This window comes from Triturus cristatus, chromosome 10 (assembly GCF_964204655.1).
Source record: "Triturus cristatus chromosome 10, aTriCri1.1, whole genome shotgun sequence".
NCBI classification, from domain to species: Eukaryota; Metazoa; Chordata; class Amphibia; order Caudata; family Salamandridae; genus Triturus; species Triturus cristatus.
The window spans coordinates 427,989,988-428,012,321 of record NC_140593.1 but is presented as its reverse complement, the minus strand read 5'-3'; the positions used below and the strand labels follow the sequence as shown (position 1 = coordinate 428,012,321).

The 22,334-nt window shown below is 43.2% G+C and overlaps 1 protein-coding gene and 1 pseudogene across 2 annotated transcripts in view; both read left to right on the top strand.

The window, feature by feature from the left end:
- Positions 1-22,334, top strand: part of ODAD2 (outer dynein arm docking complex subunit 2) — a 1,108,894-nt gene that overhangs the window by 912,794 nt on the left and 173,766 nt on the right. The gene's annotated exons all lie outside the window — the stretch shown is intronic.
- LOC146789567 (28S ribosomal RNA) lies at positions 16,666-17,781 on the top strand (annotated as a pseudogene).

Below are 22,334 nucleotides of genomic sequence, written 5' to 3'. Positions count from 1 at the left end.
CCTCGGCGTAAAGCTGGACTCTGATATTCACTTCCTGGCACAGAAGAACAGCTTAAGGCAAAAAGGTTTAATAATAGCAACTTCCTTAAAAACCTTAAACTCAAAATTATCTGGCCCATCGATCCTGCCACTGGCAGAGGTGGTTTGTGCAAAACTCTTACCAACAATCACCTACGGCAGCGAAGCAGAGAAAGGCAGGGATGCGGAAATACTTGATGCCACAGTAACAATCGCATACAGGGTCATTTTTGGGCTGCCGAAATATACTTCACCCGCTCAAATCAGACTTGAGTTTGGCGTCCTGAAACAATTGCCAGACAAGGGGCCTTTGTCACTGCATGGGATAAAGTGCGAAAAACTCCTCGAGGAACGTTAAACGAACAGCTATGGAGAGAGCTACAAACGCACACTACATCATCAGCTGCAAAATATCTTCACATCAGCCTACACAAATTAGGGCTAAATCAACTTTGGGAAACATCGACATCCACCCTAACCTTTAAAAAAATAGTGTGGAAGACGGTGAAACTACTGTCATGGGTGGAGGACAAGGCCGCACTCTCAAAAAGAGCCCATGGATGGATGATACACAAAGCCGGGTGCCCAAGCTTACTTCAACCTGGGATACAACAAAAATATAAAAATTGCATTTATGAAATATAGATTTGGCCTGCTCCCCTGCACTCAGCATCTTCCACCTTGGCTACGTAATAAAGCAGGCTCTGTGTGCCGACTATGTGGAACAGCACAGGAAGACCTGCTGCACCTATTATGCTCCTGTAAAGAACTCCTCAAAGAACGAAAGAAATTATTGAAACAATTGTTTAATTTACGAGGGATTCGAACAAGGAGGCAAGCCCTGTTGGCATGCTTTGCACCTAGCGATCCACAACTGAATTGTAGAGCAGTAAAATTTCTGAGACTGTGCGGAAGCAAAATGCCAGAAATGGAAATATCAAGAACTTAGCCAGATAAAGTATAAGCTAATGTGCAAGGCATCTTTGAAGACATATTTTAATTTTTAATTTCAGGAGGAAAACTTGATAAGTCATTATGCTGTTATAGTTGTTCAAAACTAGCAAGGTTTATCGGCATGGTTTTAAGACATAAGCATTATGAAGGAACAAGTTTTATGCATGTACTTGATACATTTTTTACTGAATATATATATTTTTATAAATTGTAATGGTTTTAATTAACTATGCAAATAAAAAATTAACTTACTTACTATTCTAGACCTCAGGGACCTCAATTGCTTCCTCAGGAAGGAGAAGTTCAAAATGCTAACATTGGCTCAGGGCCTGTCTACCAGTGACCCTGGACACTGGATTGTGGCGCTGGACTTGCAGGATGCCTATTTCCACATCCCCATCCTGCCAGCCCACAGACACTACCTACAGTTCACGGTAGGCCACAAGCACTTTCAGTTCACCGTGCTTCCCTTTGGCCTTACCAGTGCCCCTCGGGGGTTCACGAAAGTGATGGCGGTGATCGCAGCTCATCTGCACAGATCAGGGGTTCCAGTTTTCTCCTATCTCAATGACTGGCTGTTGAAGGCAAGCTTACCCCAGGCTGTTGTCTCCCACCTCCAGACTACGGCAAACCTCCTGTATTCGCTGAAGTGCACTATCAACATGCCAAAGTCACACCTGAGTCCCTCTCAGATGCTTCCTTTCATTGGGGCAATTCTGGACACGGTGCAGTTTCAGGCCTATCCTCCCGAGCAGCAAGTCTGGGATATTCGGGCTATGATACTGATGTTTCAGCCACTATTCCGGATTGTATTGAGAACGACCCTGAGGCTGCTGGGCCTCATGGCCTCCTGCATTCTGTTGGTGGATCATACCAGATGGCATATGCAGGCTCTGCAGTGGGACCTGAAGTTCCAGTGGGCGCAGCATCAGGGGAATCTTTCCGACTACATCCTGATCTCGGAGGAAACTGCACAATAGCTGCAGTGGTGGTTAAAGAACCAAGCTTAGGTCAGATCCTTCTCCCTTTCCCAACCATACCTCACTGTAGTGACAGATGTGTAACTTCTGGGATGGGGCGGCCATTTGGGAGCGGCTGAGATGAGAGGCGTCTAGTCTCTGGCGGAGTCCGGGCTCCATATCAACCTGCTGGAGCTCCCGGAGATCCACCTTGACTGAAAGCATTTCTTCCCTCTCTCAAAGGGAAGGTGGTGCAGGTGTTCATGGACAACATTACCGCCATGCGATACTGCAACAAACAGGGCAGGGTGGGGTTGTGGACCCTATGTCAGGAGGCTCTATGCTTCTGAACATGGCTTCAACATCAGGGCATGACCCTGGTGGTTCAACAACTGATAGGTTCTCTGAACGAGAGGGCAGAGCCTTGGTTGGATCTGTTCACCACCGAAGAAAATGTGCAATGTCAGCAATACTGCATGTTGGAGTTTCCAAGGTGGTACTCGTTTGGTGACGCTTTTCGACGCGAGTGGAACTGCGGCCTACTGTACGCTTTTCCGCCTTTACCACTTCTGCCCAGAGTGCTGAAGAAGATCAAGCTCAACCGGGCCCAAGTTATTCTTGTGGCTCCAGACACGAAGAGTCTGGTACCCAGAACTCCTGAGCTTGGCTATCGATCCTCCACTCAAACTGCCCCTTCAGGAGGATCTTCTGTTGCAGCAGCAGGGGAGGGTCCTTCATCCGAATCTGTCCAGCCTCCACTTCCTTGCATGGAGAGTGAGTAGCAACAGTTTTGATTTTCCACCAGGAGTCTGTAATGTCATCTTGGCAGCCAGGCGTCCTTCCACTAAGACGGTAAATGCCTGTCGATGGAACAAGTTTGTGGCATGGTGCACAGAAAAGGCTGTGGATCCCCTTTTCTGCCCCTCTTTCAGAGCTCCTCTTGTATATACTTTCTTTCAATCAATCAATCAATCAATATGAACTTTATTCGGATAAAAACAACATATCCATAAAAGTGCAGTTAAAAAACATTATTTACAATTGGACATAGAAGAAATTAGTCCGAAATCATAGAATTACGAAAACGTACAGCCATTTTTAAAAAGGATCCAACTCGGAAACATAATTCATCATTATCAATTGCAAGCATCAACTCATAGGCTATTTTATAATCAGTTACGCATCGGGATTTAAAGTACGGAATCAGAAATTTTTTCGTAAGCGGTAAATAAAAGGAACAAAAGAATGAGAAATGTAACATTGATTGTTTCAGATTGTGGGTACATGGACAGGGGGTGTGATCAAGGTTCAGAGAATAGCCAGTTGGAAAAGACAGTAAGTATTTCATGGTATCGGTCCTTAGCCTGAAGAATAGACCCCGTTCCCAACAGCCAACAGGTTTTAAGAGATATGTAGGCATTACTGTGGATACATGCTCTATTCGCATATATCTAGCAACGGAGGTTTTATTACGTTCAGCTGCTAGCCTAGTTTCTTTATACGATGCATAGAGTAGTTTTTCCACAGTTTTAATGCTTGGAGGGTTGTGGGCTAAAGGGTTTATAAAAAGGTGTTCCAAATTCAGGCTAAGCTTTTGTGGACTCCGGTCAACCATGATATGACCAGCCCTCTGTCACATTTTAAACAATCCAGGATAATTTCCCTAGTCAGTTGTGCGGCCAGGTTTTTCCAAATCCTAAGCCAGAATAATGTCGGGCGTGCCTTAATAAAATCCTCTATATAGGATAAGTGAAGCTCGCCGTGGCAAGCATATGTAGATGAGGAAAATGGGGCGCCCAATATTTTGCGACAAAACCTGTTCTCTTCTCGTTGGATAGGTGAGCTGGCAGTGTTCCCCCATACCTCTGCGCCGTACGTAACGGTTGGAATGCATTGTTGTCTGTAAATTTTGACAATAGCAGGCACTACCTCTATGTTTTTGGGTTTGGGTAGCCTGAGAATTGTATTAATGGAATTAATAAATTTCCTATTGCAATGGGCAATGTGATCATTCCACAAACCGTTAGATGCAAAAACCTGGCCCAGATACGGAAAAGTTAGATACAATAGAAAGGTTAAAATACTTCTTAGTCCCACATGACATTAAAAATGATTTCTTAAAATTAGTACACAGATCTAGTGTTGCCATAAATTCCACAAAACCGTTGACCAAAGCTCTCAGGGCATTAGGGGTACGCCCCATTAGCACAGCATCATCTGCATAAAGCAGCGCAGGGATTTTATTCCCGTCGATGCTAGGGACGTCCTCAGTTAGGGGCAGTAGAGATTTAGATAGGTCATTGATGTATAAAATGAATAGGAGGGGGGCCAAGACACAGCCCTGTCTGACCCCCCTACCAATTTCAATTGGCTTAGAGACCTCACCGTTCCTTCCAATGCGAACCCTGGCTTTCAGGTCTCTGTGTATATATGCTAAAAAGGAGACTACTGAGTCGTCAAGGCCGAGAATTAAAAGGGTTTTCCACAGCTGGGATCTGTTTACAAAATCAAAGGCTGAGGTAAGGTCCATGAATGTCAGATACATTGGTGTTTTCTTAGCTACGGTGTATTTACTGACAATCAGGTGAAGATTCAGGCATTGTTCAACAGTGCCGACCCTACTCCTAAAACCCAATTGAGACCGATGCAGGACCTTGTTATCCTCAGCCCATGAATTAATTCTGTTAAATAACACCTGTCCCAGGATTTTTAGGGTGTTATCAATCAATGAGATTGGCCTATAACAGCTCGGGTTGGATCGGTCTCCTTTCTTAAAAATTGGGACAATAGTGCTAACTGACCAAGTGTCTGGGATAGATGAGTTGGTGAGATTGTTAAAAACATTCGTAAGAAGTGGCGCCCAAAAATCAGGTTTACTTTTAATAAGGTCGATAGGGAGACCGTCTGGTCCGGGGGCTTTGCCCCCCAGGCTTTGAGTTATTGCTTCTTCGACCTCATATAGTTCAATCAATATCCCACCAGTGTATATGTATTCTTTTTTGGGATTATTGGAATTTGGGGCAGCATAAATCTTACTAAAATGATCTTCCCAAGATTCACTCATAATATTACATGCAATTGGTGTGGGGATATTACCCATAGATTTCATATCCTTAACTGCCTTCCAAAAATTCTTGCTGTTTTTTAACACATTAGCCTGCACAAGATTTGCCCAGTTGTTATTAGTAAGCTCTTCCTTTCTGCGTTTTATAACTTTTTTATAGTTTGCCCTGAGTGATGATATAGCGGACGCCACTCTGGGTTTGCTTACAAGGGCCTTTCTTAATGCTCTATTAGCCGCAGAGCATTCCGCATTAAACCAACCAAGCTCATAATTCGGCTCCCTTATTGGTTTAGACAGTATATTTTTAATGCCAGAGCATAGCCCTGAAAAGGCGTTAACTACCTTTATATTATAAAGGCAGGGCGTTAAACAAATGTCCACCAGATTTGAGTGGTGTTTAATAATTTTTTCAAATAAAGTGTTGTTGTCAATATTGCGCCAAACTACTCTGAGTTTGTCATTTGATGCCACCAGATCACGTGCACCGAGCGCAAAATCATGCGCAGGGCGACGTGAAAAGCTTAGAGTAGTACTAATCGGATTATGGTCGCTTTGCATAGTTTGAATCACCTCTGCCTTTAACACATAACTTTCTAAAGAGGCGGTTACAAATATGTAGTCAATAATAGAAGTGGAGCCTCTGCTTCTATAGGTAGGAATTGCGCTACTTTCAGGGGGGGGGGGATCAGCAATCTGCATAACATTCCGGAAATTATGGGAACTTAAAAGATTCACTAGTTGTTCCCCTCGTTGACTCAGAGGAACTTGTGTGTCAAGTCGAATAGCAGAAAAAATGTCTTTGTGAATCTTAACATTAAAATCACCGCCCAAACATATACCCATAATTTGGTCATCGCACGTACTAGATTGTAATTGTAGAACAAAATTAAACAGAGATGAAAAGTTCATATTGGGCACAGTTTTAAAATCATCATTGTAAAAATTTATCAAATAAATTGAAACTCCCCTAGTATAAAGAACTGCATGAAATTTGTCGCTGTTCGTAGGTATAATTCTGAAACGACCACCTGCCTTAATATTAATCCAAATTGACAGACCTCCAGCAGGTCTGCCTGATGTGGGGATGGGGGACAAGATATTAAAACATTCAAACCCCTCCATATACAAATCCTGGGTTGCCCAAGTCTCCTGGAACATAACAACATCCTGCTGATTAATTAATGCTTGCCAATCCACTAAATTTAACTTGGATGACAAACCAGCTATATTCCAACTTAAGATTTTAAGTGTCTGATTATTTTCCCTGGTGTCTAATATATCCAATATGGGAGCATGGGGACTATCTTGGGTTGGTACTAGGATTGTAGCGTTAGTTCTTGGAGCATTCACTGACTGAGTACGCAGTCAATCTTGACAGTCCAAGCCCGACAACGGGGTAAATCTGTTATAAGTTGTAGTGTAATCATGTATATTACGGGGTGGCACTTCAAATACAGGTTTATAGAAATAACCTAGAGGTAGGGCCCAGATATTAGTATCTTGACCCATCTGTTCCATCTGGGGTGTCAAAATAGTTTTAGCCACTGATTGTCGTCGAAAATTGATGATAATGCAGTCACCATCGATATCTTTGGGTGAAGTCCCCAACCAGCCTACTCGTTGTACCATAATTATGTTCCCGATCAATGAGGGCCTGAATCTCTTATGTTTGGTAAGCCAATCCACGCACTTGCAGCGTAGTTGCTCCCAGGACTCAAACTGATCTTCTCTTAAGGGGGGAACACCTGCTAAAATTACGACGTATGGGCATGCCTCAGGGGGCAGGTTTAACACCTCCTTGTTGCCCACAAGATTAGTTGTTGGCTTTGGGTTAGTATCGGCCTCTTGTATGGTTTTATTTATTTGGTTTATGGGTACATTTATGGTGTGTGACTTGTTATTTGATACATTACCATCTGAAATTTCAATAACACGGTCCAAAGGGCTATTGGCATCCCTAATATTTCTCACATCAAGACAGGTGCGAATCTTATTACAAGTCACGCAATTACTAGGTCCCGGAATTGGATTGGGTGTCGCTTCAGTATTTGGCTGGGGAATACATTTACTATTTGAGAGAATATTAGCATTTCTTTAGCCCAGCAGGACTCTGCTCTGGGCACTCTTAAAGGCTATCTTGCGGCTATCTCTGCCTTCCTTGGGCTGCGCAATCAGCCTTCCTTGTACAAGTCCCTTATTGTAAATAGATTTTTTAAGGGCATTACTCATCTCTTTCCTCCATCTCCTTTCATAATGCCCCAGTGGGACTTGAATCTTGTTCTTACTTATCTCATGTGTGCTCACTTCGAGCCTCTTCATAACTGTCATCTCAGGCTCCTCACTTTGAAAACTGCCTTCCTTGTTGCCATCACTTATGCTCGCTGGGTGAGTGATCTTCAAGCTCTTTCTTCCAAGCCCTCTTTCTTCTCTGTGCATCCAGACAAAGTGGTGCTTTGAACGAGGCCCTCGTTCCTTCCAAAATTGGTTACACCTTTTCACATTGGACAAACTATTACTTTGCCCACCTATTTCCCACCTCCGCACCCTTCCAAAGATGAGGAGAGACTCTACTGCCTGGCTCCTAAACGTGTGCTGTCCTTCTACCTTGAGCGCACAAAAGATTTCCGGGTGGATGATCAACTCTTAGTTGTCTATGCAGGTGCCAAGAAAGATTGGACTGTTCAAAAGCCTACCATCTCTAGATGGGTTGTCCTTTGTATCAAAATCTGTTACGCTTTGGCAAAAAAGGAACCTCCAGTGGGGCTGCAGGCTCACTCCACTAGAGCTACGGCGGCCGCCCGTGCACTGGCACGTGGTGTCCCATGCATTGACATCTGTCAGGCAGCCATGTGGGCATCCTTGCACACGTTTACCAGACATTACTGCCTGGACAGCCAAGTCAGGAGGGACAGCTATTTTGCCTGTTCGGTCCTCCAAGACTTCCTGGTGTGAACATGGTTCGCAGACCCTCCTCCGGGTTTGTATTGCTGGGGTATCTATTCTAAAGTAAGGAATCTATAACTAACTGTCTTTTTCAGATGTACAAATTGCATACCTTCATTAACGATGTATCTGTAAGAGACATAGGTTAGTTATAGACTCCTTACTGCCCCACCCATCCTCCCCACTCTGCGAACTGACTTCTAGGGATAGAGACTCCCTTACAGGGCCCTAGTTGTGGCACACCAGTGGTCAGTGTCTTGAATAGCTCTGCATGTCTGTGGTGGAAAGTCATGTCAGAACAGACGTCAGTGTGCAGGGGCAGCATCTACGTAGGCACCGCGGCATCATTCTGGCGACCACGACGCCGACGACAGACACAGAGTTGACTGACGCCACCTACCGACGTGCAGGGGTACTGCTGAGCAAAAAATTCTCCGGGTCCAGTCTGACGCCTGGGGGAAATTTTAAGGTAAGTAATCTATAACTAACCTGTGTCTCTTACCGAAGGTAAGTAACTTGTTCTACGATGACAATGTCGATGACCACAAACATTTCAACTATTACTGCTTCACTGCCTCACCCCTGACGACCTTATCTGCGCTAGCCTCGTCTACGATTACCTCATCTACGATAGCATCGTCTAGGATGGTCATCTATGACGGCCTCATCTATGAGGGTCTCATCTATGAAGGTTGCATACAATGGCCTCATCTATGGCGATCATGGACAACCGGCCATCGACGACAGTCTCAACTACAATTGTCGTCTACGACTGATGTCTAAGACAGCCTCATCTATGATGGTCATCTACGACCGCCTCGTCTGTGACCGCCTCATCTACGAATGGCCTCATCTATGAATGATCTAATCTATGAATGACCTCATCTACAATTGCCTTACTACCACAGCCTCATTTATGATGGTCGTCTACGACGGCCTCATCTATGATTGTCGTCTACGACGGTTGTCTACGACCGCCTCATCTACGAATCCCTCATCTATGACAGCCTCATCTATGACAGCCTCATCTACGATGGCTTCATCTGCGAATGGGCTCATCTACGAATGACCTCATCTACGATTCCTTCATCTACGATGGCCTCGTATACGACAGGCATCATCTATGACTGTTGTCTACGATAACGGCCTCATCCACAATAACCCTGTCTATGATAACCACGTTTATGATGGCCTCATCTACGACTGCATGGTCTACAATGGCCTCATCTTCCGAGGCCTCGTCTATGACTGCAACCTCTATGACGGCCTTGTCTACGATGAAGGCATTGTTGAAGACAAACATTGTTGACGTCAGCCTAGTTGTCTACGTCCACCTTGTCGACCACAATACAAACGACTACGAAAGCACCATAGTCACCAACAAGAACAAAAGACATATTATCCAAATAACTTAATGTAAAAAATTAAGGGGACTAATACGAGCATGTCTACAAAGTAAGCAATATATGGAGAGGCAATATGTGGAGCAATTTCGCCACTTCGCTCCACCTCCAACTTCAGAGCATGGTCAGGTCCATGTAGGTATAGTACTAGTCTAATAGGGCATTTTACAGGATTACTAAAAACACTTTCCGAGCCTGCAAGGTCACATCGTGTCTGATATGTCAGCATCCATAGATGCTTCTGCCACCTAAAGAATGATCCCCTTGTCAAATATTACCATGCTTTCCAGGAATGACCCGTTCACATCTGGTGATGATAGAGAGAAGGCCCACAACCGGTGGATTCCCCACCAGATGATTTTTGATGATTTCTTTACCCTTAGGCAACAAGCAGCCAAATGCTTCCAACTTCCAATAGCAAATAAGCAATCAGCTTGTTCTCTTTATGATTTTAAATGGAAAAGATGTGAGACCTATTCTGATTGTTGATAAATGCAGGAGGATTTACAATCATGGAAAATCCTGTCACTCATAGCCAGCCCTAACCAGCAAGGAGATGTTCTCAACTATGACCAGTGCTACTGAACGGGCTGCCAATTCACTGGCAGTATGGGGCAGGTATAACCACCAGATGTGGTCTGACATTGCCACACACATAGAATTTCTGTTGGAAGACAGAAAGGACAGAAACAAAAAAGATTCTGCAGGGAGGCGTATCGTCCTCATCAGAAATCATAGATTGAGCTATAGATATAGCTTCAATAGTTTTCCCACAACTGGCAGGGTCAGTGGTCCTTAGACACCAAGGTTGGCTCAAGGCCACAGCATTTAGAACCTGAGGTGCAAATACCTCTAATATTTATACCTTACCATGGCTTCTGTTTGGCAAGCATGTCAACGACGCCTTGCAAGCAGTCAAGGCTGACTCTGACACCGCATGTTCTTTTGGCGCATTACAATTTCGAAGGAAGGGGACCCCTGAACGAAACACTTATCTGTATCAAGGAGGATACCGTAGGAATCAAACTTGGCAACACTCTCAGTAGCCCTTAGGCGAGTTTGCCTACAGTGGCAACATTCTGGTACTGCTTACGTGATCCTGTGGGTGAAACAATTCCAAAATGTTGTCATCTATGGTGGAAATAGCATCGGACAAGTAAGTCATGGATCTCATCACAAATGGTCAGACATTAGAATTCACCCAGATTTCGCTCACTACTCCACCAAAATGAGGGCTCCCACTACATCTCTTTCTTCTTTCGAAGGGAGTGCTAGCTCATGAACCAAAGGTTCAATAGAGAAAGGCCCACATTCTCAGCAAGGAATAGGCTTCTTTTCTTGTTTTTTCTTTATAGACATGAAAACAGAAAGAGTGGCGATCCGTAGTAGACCTCCGGAAATTAAAAAAACATTTCCGGAAACTATAGTTTCAATGTGGTCACCCTCTCCGACACCAAATGACAGCTCTGAATTTACAGAGTTCATACTTCCACACTCCCACCCATGTATCAAACGTCTCCCATTTGGCTTCAAATCACCTTCCTGCCTTTTTACGCACTGCCAAGCACTGTGGCAGCTTTTTTGGCCATCAGGTATTCCCCTACTTCAACAACTGGTTGATAAAAGCACCAACGGCATTTCAAGTGTACATGGCCACAAAGGCTTGCCTAAAGTTGTTTCACAATCTAAGGCCCTTATTACGTAGCCGGCTGGACGAGCGTTTAGTCGACATTGTTTCGGGACTGCCCAACAAGTAGGCGGCAGTTCCAACATCCAAATTACGATCCGACCGTCGTGTAGGTGGTCAGAATCATGCCATTTTGCATTGAGGCTTGTGTTGTACCCAGAAAAGGGCCACAGCACAAGCCTCAATGCACAAAGGCATATTTGGAAATTTCTCTGCACCATAGAAGGACGGGGACCCTGCTAGGGGCTCTCAAAGTCCCTTTCCGACAGCCGTTCTATGGTGGTTAGACCGGCATGGAAAGGCTGTCGGAAAGGGACATCGTAATCCCTATGGCAGTGCCTGAGCAGGCACTTCCCTTATTGTTGGGTATTACTCTCCAACCGACTGGAAAGGCTGTCGGAAAGGGACATCGTAATCCCTACGGCAGTGCCTGAGCAGGCACTTCCCCTGTTGTTGGGTATTACTCTCCAACTGACTGTCTGGCGGGCTCTTTGAGCCTGTCTCCAGTGCTGGTCGGTCCCTCCGCCCTCTGCCTCTGACCGCTCACATCATAATGTGGCGGTCGGACCACAGCACCAGATGTCGGACAGACCACCACCGACAGGCCGCCAGTGGCGGTCCTTCCGACATCGTAATCGGGCCCTTTGTCTCCTTGTGAATTTTCAAAGATCATCAACTTCTCCATCCAAGAAGGTACCATTCCTGGGCCGCAACAGTACATACTGTCCAAAACAAAGACTTTCTATCCCAAGACAAGCAACAAAGGCTCTAGGAACTGACTCACGAACTATAAATAATAATAATTCAGTGCGTCAGTTCAGTTAGATTCTTCTTCGATCAATATGTTCCCTCTTGCACACCCGGAAATGAGAGCCTTGCAGGAACAGCACCCAAAAAATAGATTCAAACAAAAGAATCATTCAAGGGCCTGGTGATCTTCATACAAGTATGATGGAAGCTCTAGCCTGATGGTCCCAGACCTCCCACTTCTCAGAGGACCAAACATTCTAACCTCAAAAACCTCACTTCATAATGACTAGAGATACCTCCCTGGAGACCTGGGGTGGTCATCTACAGAACCTGCATATTCAAGGAAAGTTGTCTCTGCGCCGAAATAGCATACATATCAATTGCCTGGAGCTCAAAGCCATCTAACTCAGTCTCCACGCTTTTCTGCCAATGATAGCAGAGTCATCAGTGTTAGTTCGCATGGACAGTACCACCAGCATGCAGTGAAACAGCCAGAATGGAAGTTTCATCAGTCGGTGCTAAATATGATCTTCTCATTCTGGGGCAAACCGGCTCTAGATCTCTTTGCAAAAACTGAAACCCATGAATGGCACTTCTATGCAAGTTGCCTTACATATCCAGGATCTTTGGGGAATGCCTTCCGACAGATGGTCTGGGATCTATGCTTACCTTTTCCTCCTGATGCCTTTAATACCAAAAGTTCTCAGCAAGAGGAAAGTGGAGCGGTGTCATCTCATCTTAATAGCCCCCAGGTGGCCCACACAGCATTGGTTCATGGAGCCTCTCTTGCTATTGGAATGCAACCACATTCACCTACCAACATCCCATAAATGTTTGATGATGAACTAAGGCCAGGCCCTTCATCCTGACCTGACTTCTCTCCTCTTATGTGCACGGCTCCTAAATTCCATGAATTCAAACATCTCAATGTTCCTCAGGACTGATAAAGACATGTAAACCGTAATGGAAATGTTTCGGCCAATGGCGCCAGAAATGAAACCTACATCCTCTACTAGCATAATCTGGCAGATAACTGCCCTCTTTCATATAGCTCAATTACGGTTGGTACATGTGTCTGTTAATCTACTGCTTGCAGCAATATCAAGATATAGATGCTCATCACATTTCCTCTCTTTCTGCTCTTGCAGAATCTTCAAACAGTTCATGAAATAATTATTCAGAGTGTTTTCCTCCAGTAAGGGCTTCTTCCCCGGACTGGCAGCTGAACATAGTTCTATCTCAACTCATGAAGAGTTCATTTGGACCCATTAACAGAGCACATCTCATATTTCTCACATGGAAGGGTGCTTTGTTACTAGCGCTCACTCCGACCAGGAGAGTAGATGAGATGCAAGCTTTCTCAACTCAAGAATCTTCTTGCGCCTTGGCAATTTAGTACTTATCAGAACCAATCCAAAGATTTATTTCCAAGGTTCCTTTGGATTTTGCCTCAATGAACCTATAATATTTAGAACTTTCTTCCCGAATCCAACATCACCAGCTGAGATGTCTATTTATATGCTAGGGATCAGATGATATCTAAAATTCTACTCTCATCACTCTAAACAACACATGAGAACTGACCAACTGTTGGACTCAGATGGACAAACTCATAAGGGTGATCCAGTCATGATGGCAATCGTTGCTCGATTAATTTCAGCTGCAATCCAGTTCTACCACTCAAAGGCTGGCAAGCCCCTCACAGGGCAAACCAGGGTGCACTCAACTAGCGCAGTTTCCACCTCAACTACTTTATTTGCTGTTGTGCCTCTGGAGAAGATATGTCCTGCTGCAACTTGGACGAGTGTGCATTTAATTCATGCAGCATTATTACCTGGAATCAAAACAGTGCAGGGATGCAACGGTTGGACAGGTTTCTTTTTTACTACACCACTTATTTAAATAAGGGAGCGTCTTTCGGCTCCATGTGTTTGTATGTATGTATGTATGTATATGTATATGTATATGTGTATAGTATGTATGTTTGTATATGTATATGTATATGTGTGTATATATATATATATATACATTATCTACTGGCGGTCGCCAGTAGATAGTTATAGTTAGGACCGAGTTTCCATAGGAAATCTGAAAATTCTATTTTGAATAACTTTGGCGCCGGTTGACGAATCCTCGCGAAATTTTCAAAACTAATGGGGTCCTCCGTTCAGCTCCTACCCTGAAAGTCTCCGGGTGATTCGTCAAGCGGGGGCTGAGAAAAAAGGGGGGTCCCAAAACGTGTTTTCCCCATGCATTTTTCCATAGGACCTTTAGTCGAAGGTACAGCCCTAACGGCTGAACAGAATTACTTGAAATTTGGCAGAGAGGTAGTCCTCAGGTCAGGGAAGTGCCTTTTGCAGGTCTGGTGTCAATCTGTTCAGTAGTTCCTGAGAAAATAGCATTTAAAAGCATATAAATATCTATAAGCGCGCACCGTGCGCGCACCGTGCGAGCACCCTAACGTGCGCGAGCGTAATTCTGGTGGTTACATGTTAGTCAACGTTTGAATCGGTCGAAATCAGGATGTGTCGGCCGCCATTTTGTTTGTTTTCAGTGCGAGAGTGAAAAAGGAAGGTGGCGAACGTGAAAAGGGGGCAGGGTAGAGAGTTCCTGACCCCCTAGCCTTTGTCAGGGGGTCCCTGAAGGACCCCGAAGGCAGAAAAAATGTTTTACATTTTTTTTTTACAAAAATCGCGGGGGTGCGCACACCGTGCGCGCACGGTGAAAAGCCAAAAAAAACAAACACATTTTTAATACGTAGTTTATTGTAAAATAAAAATATAAAATAAATAATAATACATAAATAAATTAGCATTTAAAAAAACGTACAAATTCACTGAAAAAACCATAGGTTTCACACACGTTATAGTTAGGAATTAGCTTTTAAAAAACCTAGCAAATTCACTTAAAAAACCATAGGTTTCACACATGTTATAGTTAGGTGGATATTTCACTCTTTAAAAGCCAATGAAATTCCCCCGTTATAGTTAGTTCAGATAACTATAAATCGCACGACCACCACTCTATCACAAGGATGATGTCATCAGTGATGTCATGAGTGATGCCACTGACCATGTCATGAGTGATGTAATATGTGACGTCATGAGCAGTGGATTGCGGGCGCGCGAGTTATAGTTATCTGAACTAACTATAACGGGGGAATTTCATTGGTTTTTTACGAGTGAAATATCCACCTAACTATAACATGTGTGAAACCTATGGTTTTTTACGTGAATATATATATATATATATATATTCACAGAAAATAGGTTTCAGGGGTGTTATAGTTAGCTGGCCATTTCACTCATACAAAACCATAGAAATTCCTCCGTTATAGTTAGTTCTGCTAACTATAACTCGCGTGCCCGCAATGCACTGCTGATGATGTCACATATTGCATCATTCATGACATGGTCAGTGACATCACTGATGACATCACTGATGACATCTCAAATGACATCACTGAGGATATCATCCACGTGACAATCTGATACACCTCATCATACACTAGTATAACCTTTCATCATTCACTGTAAAATACAGAGTACCATATTTGAAACCATTGACACACCAATACCAGTTACTACGTAGCCACTCACTGATTCCTAAGTCTACACACACGACTACCCATTCAACAACAGAATCATTTATACATGCAGTCACTAATTAATAGAACACTATCAAATGCACTTATACACATATATAGACATTGACACATCAGCAGTCATCTTAGTCGGTTATGCAGTCATCCTACTCACTCATGAAAAAAATTAATCACACTTACATTTGCTCACTTACACAATTATCCAACAACACCTCATTTACTCAAACACATAGTATCTCATAGTTAATATGTTAAAAAATCACCATTACAATTATACACTCATTCATATAGTTACTCTCACAATCACTGACTCTTACACATACTTATTTATATACACCAACTCTCACATACAATGCCTTTTATTTTTTAACTTTGTTGAAGATGTACAACTAAAACATATAACAACTTACCAACACACAAATAAATACACTTAGTCACCCAAACAACTGTTTCCACATGCACTCTTAAACCTATACACCTAGTCAATCAACCATTCACACATCTATGCATAGTTACACACACCCCATCCAACCACACACAAGTTCAGTGTCCCATACAAATACTCACCCAACTAATCAATAACTAATATACACACTCATGTATTTAATGACCAACTGATGCAGCATGTTATACAACAACAGAGACAGTGCTGCACACATTCACATAGTTTAGGTACTAATCCATGTATTAAGTGAGACACTTTTAATTACTCACAGACAGTCAGACAGCTACTAAATCCTCCATCCAGACAGTTATATATCCACTCAATCTTCAATACAGATTGGTATATATGTATAATACATATTTAAATGTCAAACTAAACCACATTCACTGTATGATGTCATCAGTGATGTCATCAGTGATGTCATTTGAGATGTCATCAGTGATGTCATCAGTGATGTCACTGACCATGTCATGAATGGTGAAATATGTGACATCATCAGCAGTGCATTCCCCTGCCACCGAAGGCATTTTGTTTTTAGTTTAAAGACGATCGGCACCCATGGAGTGCTGACATCATTAAAAATCATCATTGAAAATTAAATGAGCCATTTGGAAAAAAAGGGTCAGTTTTCGGTGGAATAAAGAACTGCATCCATGTTGCGTTTTGGGCCATTTACTCTCGCAGGCACTAGGTCAACCCACACAGTTGAGGTGCCATTTGTATCAGGAGACTTGGGAGAATTCCGGGTGGAAGGAAGTTTGTAGCTCCCTGAAGATTCCAGAACTTTCCATCACAGAAATAAGAGGAAAATGTGTTTTTATAGTCAAAGATTGAGGTTTCCAAGGGATTCTGGGTAATAAAACATGTTGAGAACCATGCAAGTCAGCCCACCCTGGATAGTCCAGAGGAAACTCTGGTGGAGGTCTATAGTGGTCCTGATATGCAAATCGGTCATCCGACCTGGGTATAGGGAAGAAAGACTAAACAAACAATCTAGTAGCTGGTTCCCTCTGAAGTTTCCCTCAGGATAGCTGGCACTCGGAATCTCCAGTTTAGATTAGAGGACTTGGGGCCGAGATGTTCTCAACCTTTTCTCAAACTTTAAATGAGTAAGAAGTCCAGCTCACTGGGGTGGAGCTGGGCATGAAATGTGAGGGCTTATTGGCCCACTTTTGTTAAGCAGAACTGGTGTGTGGGATGAACCGAACGCCAGTTAGGGCGCCCGATGCCGATGCTCATCAGACCCCAGAGAAGGTGTTGGTTGATATAGACAGCAGGACGGTGGCCATGGAAGTCGAAATTTAGCTAAAGAGTGTGTAACAACTCACTTACTGCACCAACTGGTCATGGAGCATCATGTCCATACTCGGCCATCGCTAGGCGAGCTGCAGGGGCTAAGCTACGACGAGTAGGAGGGCAGCTGCGGTGCGCACGGAAACCCGGGGCGAGGGCCCAGGTGGAGCCCCCGCATGTGCAGATCTTGGTGGTAGTAGCAAATATTCAAATGAGAACCTTGAAGGCAGAAGTGGAGAAGGGTTTCATGTGAACAGCAGTTGAACATGGGTCAGTTGGTTCTAATAGATGGGTAAGCGCCGTTCGGAAGGGACTGGGGATGGCCTTCATTGCCCTCGGCTGATCGAAAGGGAATCGGGTTCATATCCCCGAACCAGAGTGGGCGGAGACAGGCGCCCTGGCGGCGCCTAGAGAGGTAATGCAAACAATCAAGGAGAATCCGGCAGGAGCCCTGGGGGGAGTTATCTTTTCTTTTTGAAGGGCAGGGTGTCTTGGAATGGGTTTTACCAGAGAGAGGGGCACGTGCCTTGGAAAGCATTGTGGTTGCAGTGGTGTCTTGCGAGCTCTTGCTGGTCCTTCAAAATCTGGTGCAGATGGTGTAAATCATTTGCTGGGCCATACCCAAATCCACAGCATGTCTCCAATGTGAATAGCCTCTGACATGTTGAAACAATGTAGGTGAGGGAACTCGGCAAGTCATATATGTAACTTCGGGATAAGGATTGGCTCTAAAGGCTGGGTCAGTCAGGCTGGAACTCTAAGTGGGGCTGGGCGCATGCCATGGCTGGGAGAGGCACCGCCCTCCGAGGTGGCGGTGACTCTAGATGCGAGCTGGTTTCTTCCTGTGGATCGCACCCTGCTGTGATGGTTGCCCTTGGCCAGGCCCTTCCCCAGGATGTGGGGGCGCGCTCTGCCTCGGCTGGCACCTAGCAGCTGACTTGGAACTGGTGTGGATTAGGGGAATACAACTGTTTATCATCAACTGATGTCATCAGTGATGTCATTTGAGATGTCATCAGTGATGTCACTGACCATGTCATGAATGATGCAATATGTGACATCATCAGCAGTGCATGGCGGGCTCGCGAGTTATAGTTAGCAGAACTAACTATATCTGAGGAATTTTGATGGTTTTGTACGAGTGAAATGGCCAGCTAACTATAACACCCCTGAAACCTATGGTTTTTTCTGTGAATTTCTAAGGTTTTTTAAATGCTACTTTCTAACTATGACGTCTCTGAAACCTATGGTTTTTTCAGTGAATATATATATATACATACATAAATTAAACATATATATAATCTGCATATCTATATAAATGTACATTTACATATATGCATACATATGCATGTTATGTACATGAAAGTTTGAAAAACACTAATCCAAGCAAAGCGAAAAAGCCACCTAATTACAAACAGAATTGCTTTAACTTATACGAGGGCGAGACCTATTGCATTTCCAATGCTTGTTTACTTTGGTTCCATCAAGAAGGCATTCAGATGTGTCACACATTTGCCATAAATTCTGAATGGTAGCACTATAGTTGCTCATTAGATCACTGTAGTAAACCTACTGCTCACCAGGGAAGTCTGCTGCTGGTATTCAAAGTGCATGTTTCAGTCTGCAAATCAGAATTTTTTAATGAAATAGAAGAGGATTTGAGAAGTCAAACTGTGCCCTAATTTTTCTTTCTGCACCACTAATTATAATTTCTATGGCAAAATGAACCCCCTGATTTTGTTCCTTTGCAAATTAAATGTTTTAAGTGTTACCACTTAATTCCAATCAAGATGGCTTCAGGTGTGCCATACTTTTGTCATAAGTAAGACTGTTAGCGCTCTAGTTGTTCTTTAGAACACTGGGACATTCTGTCATTGGGCTATACTTGGGCTGCGTCTGGGTGATATTTGTGCTACATTTGGGCTCTTTTGTCTCTGGTGGCCATCTTGGGAGACTTATTTAATATGAATTTTCCTAATTTCCTCATTTACTACAGTCTCTTCAGTAGGAAATACTTTCAGGTTTTTTACTTATACATGGCAAAATGAACCCCCTCATTGTCTTCCTTTTAAATTAAACTACTCACTCTCTACTACTCACTCTCTACTATTCTCTACTATTCACTCTCTACTACTCACTCTCTACTACTCTCTCTCTACTATTCTCTACTACTCACTCTACTACTCACTCTCTACTACTCACTCTCTACTACTCTACTACTCACTCTCTACTACTCACTCTACTACTCACTCTCTACTACTCTCTACTACTCAATCTCTATTACCCACTCTCTACTACTCTCTACTACTCACTCTCTACTACACACTCTCTACTACTCACTCTACTACTCTCTACTACTCACTTTCTCTACTACTCACTGCTACTCTCTACTACTCTCTACCTCTCTACCTCTACCTCTCTACCTCTACCTGCACACATATGCACATATGCATATATATGTATGTGTGTGTATATATACATACATATATAAACATATATATAATCTGCATATCTATATAAATACAAATATAAATGCATGCATGCATATACATATATGAATGCATATGCATGTTATGTACATGAAAGTTTGAAAAACACTAATAAAAGCAAAGCTAAAAAGCCACCCAATTACAAACAGAATTGCTTTAACTTAAACGAGGGCGAGACCTATTGCATTTTCAGTGCTTGTTTACTTTAGTTCCATCAAGAAGGCATCCAGATGTGTCACAATTTGCCATCAATTCAGAATGTTAGCACTCTAGTTGTTCATTAGATCACTGTAGTAAAGCTACTGCTCACCAGGGAAGTCTGCTGCTGGTACTGAAAGTGCATGTTTCAGTCTGCATGTCAGAATCTTTTAATGAAATAGAAGAGGATTTGAGAAGTCACTCAAAATGTGCCCTAATTTTTCTTTCTGCAGCACTCATCATACTTTCTATGGCAACATGAACCCCCTCATTTTGTTTCTTTTTAAAATAAATGTTTTAAGAGTTACCACTTTATTCCAATCAAGATGGCTTCAGGTGTGCCATACGTTTGTCATAAGTAGGACTGTTAGTGCTCTAGTTGTTCTTTGGAACACTCTGGTACGCTGCAGTAGAATACAAAGGAATCAACTGACAGTCTCTGCCCTTGTTGGATGTACATGTTCTACTGAGAATGTCAGACTTCATTCTCACATGACTGAGAAAGATAATGTGAATTTACAGAAAATATGCTCTCAGTTTAGCTTATAGATCACCTTCCAAACCTCTGTGGGAAAAGCATGAGAAAATAGTTTTCTCTCAAACATGATTCATGATATCCCATCAAAAGGCCTTTTCACATGGTAAAATCACCTTAGAACATACCCCAATTCCTAAAATGAGTATGGTACCATCAACAAATGATTTATAATGTAACTAAAGTCTTAAAACCTTCTATTAACTGCAATGCTTTTTAATGAGGTGCTATCATGTATATTGGTCTCAAGATGGCTGCCAACACTTATTGGATGAAGTGCTGACAGCCAATCAGATCTCACGATGAGATGTGTGGTTAGGCTCCGCCCAGATATATACGTGATTTTACTTTTGATTTTCTCAGGAACTACTGAACGGATGTACTTCATTTAAGCAAAAGGCATGACTCTGAACCAAGGTCTACCTTTCTGCCAAATTTGGTGTAATTTCGTTCAGCAGTTCGGGCTGTAGCTGCGACTAAAGGTCCCTATGGAAAATTGCATGGGGGAAACACGTTTTGGGATCCCCCTTTTTTCTCGGCCCCCTCTTGACGAATAACTCCAAGACTTTCTGGATAGGAGCGGACCGGAGCGGGCCACGAGTTTTTAAAATTTCGCGAAGATTCGTCAACCGGCGCCAAAGTTATTCTAAATAGAATGTTGCGGATTTCCTATGGATAATAGAGCCTAACTATAACTACCTACTGGCGACTGCCAGTAGGTAATATATATATATATCACCAGACAATGTCCATGCATTTGGATACACACTCCTCCAGCCGGTGATTTGTCAAAATCTTTTAATTCAAGGGAACAGGCATTGTAAATCTATTCATTTCTGTCCTGCTGCCTGACGCGTTTCAGAGCTTTCGAGCTCTTTCCTCATAGGCAGTTTGATTGCATTCAGGTTTTCTCTGCTCCCACAGTTCCCTACGTGCTTTAAAATTTTAATTAGACCTCAGGAGTGCCTCTCTAGATAGATCGTATTTCAAATGCACGTCAGAACTTGTAGTTCAATTCAGTTTGCTTTTTAGCCTCCAGTGGCTTCCGTGTGCATTTCAAACCTTTTCCAGGACTAATAGCTGCCCTCCAGTGGGCTTCTGAATAAACATCCTGTTCCCCACAATTATGAACCAGCTGCGTCGTCATATATTCAGCCAAAGAGTTCAGGTAAGACGGTCCCCTCCGATTTTTCCCAGGGGTGGTGCGCCATCCTACGACTGGTCCCACCGTGCATTTATCTGCGTATCCAAATGCGTGGACATTGTCTGGTGAGATATATAGATATATATATTCACAAAAAAAAACATAGGTTTCAAGGACGTTATAGTTAGTTGGACATTTGACTCATATAAAACGAGAGAAATTCGCCTGTTATAGTTAGTTAAGCTAACTATAACTCGCGCGCCCGCAGTGCACTGCTGATGATGTCACATATTACATCACTCATGACATGGTCAGTGATATCACTGATGACATCACTGATGACATCTCAAAGGACATCACTGATGACATCACTGATGACATCATCCAGTGAATGTGTGTTTCTGTAAAGTATAAATATTTTTCATATATATCTATGCCAAGGTGTATTGAAGAATGAATGCATTTACAAGTGCCTGAAGGGATTATTTAGTAGGTGCGTGACTGACTGTATAAGTGACTGATTGAACGTGTCTTACTGAATGCATGGGTTAGTGACTACACTGTGTGAAAGTCTGTATTAGTCTCTCAGTTGGTGTGTAGGCAACTGCATGGGTTGCTGAATAGCTACGTGAGTATCTATATGGGTTATTGATTTGTTGTCTGAGTATCTGAATGCGTCCCTGAGTGTCTGTATGGGTGGGCGAGGGCGGGTGTATGACTCTGTGCATAGATGTCTGAGTGGGTGATTCACTGGTTGTATGGATTCAAAAGCGCCTCGGGGAAGGGCTGTATGGATGAGTTACTGTGTGTATGGGTGTGTTGGTGAGTGAATGAATGTCTCAGTGGTA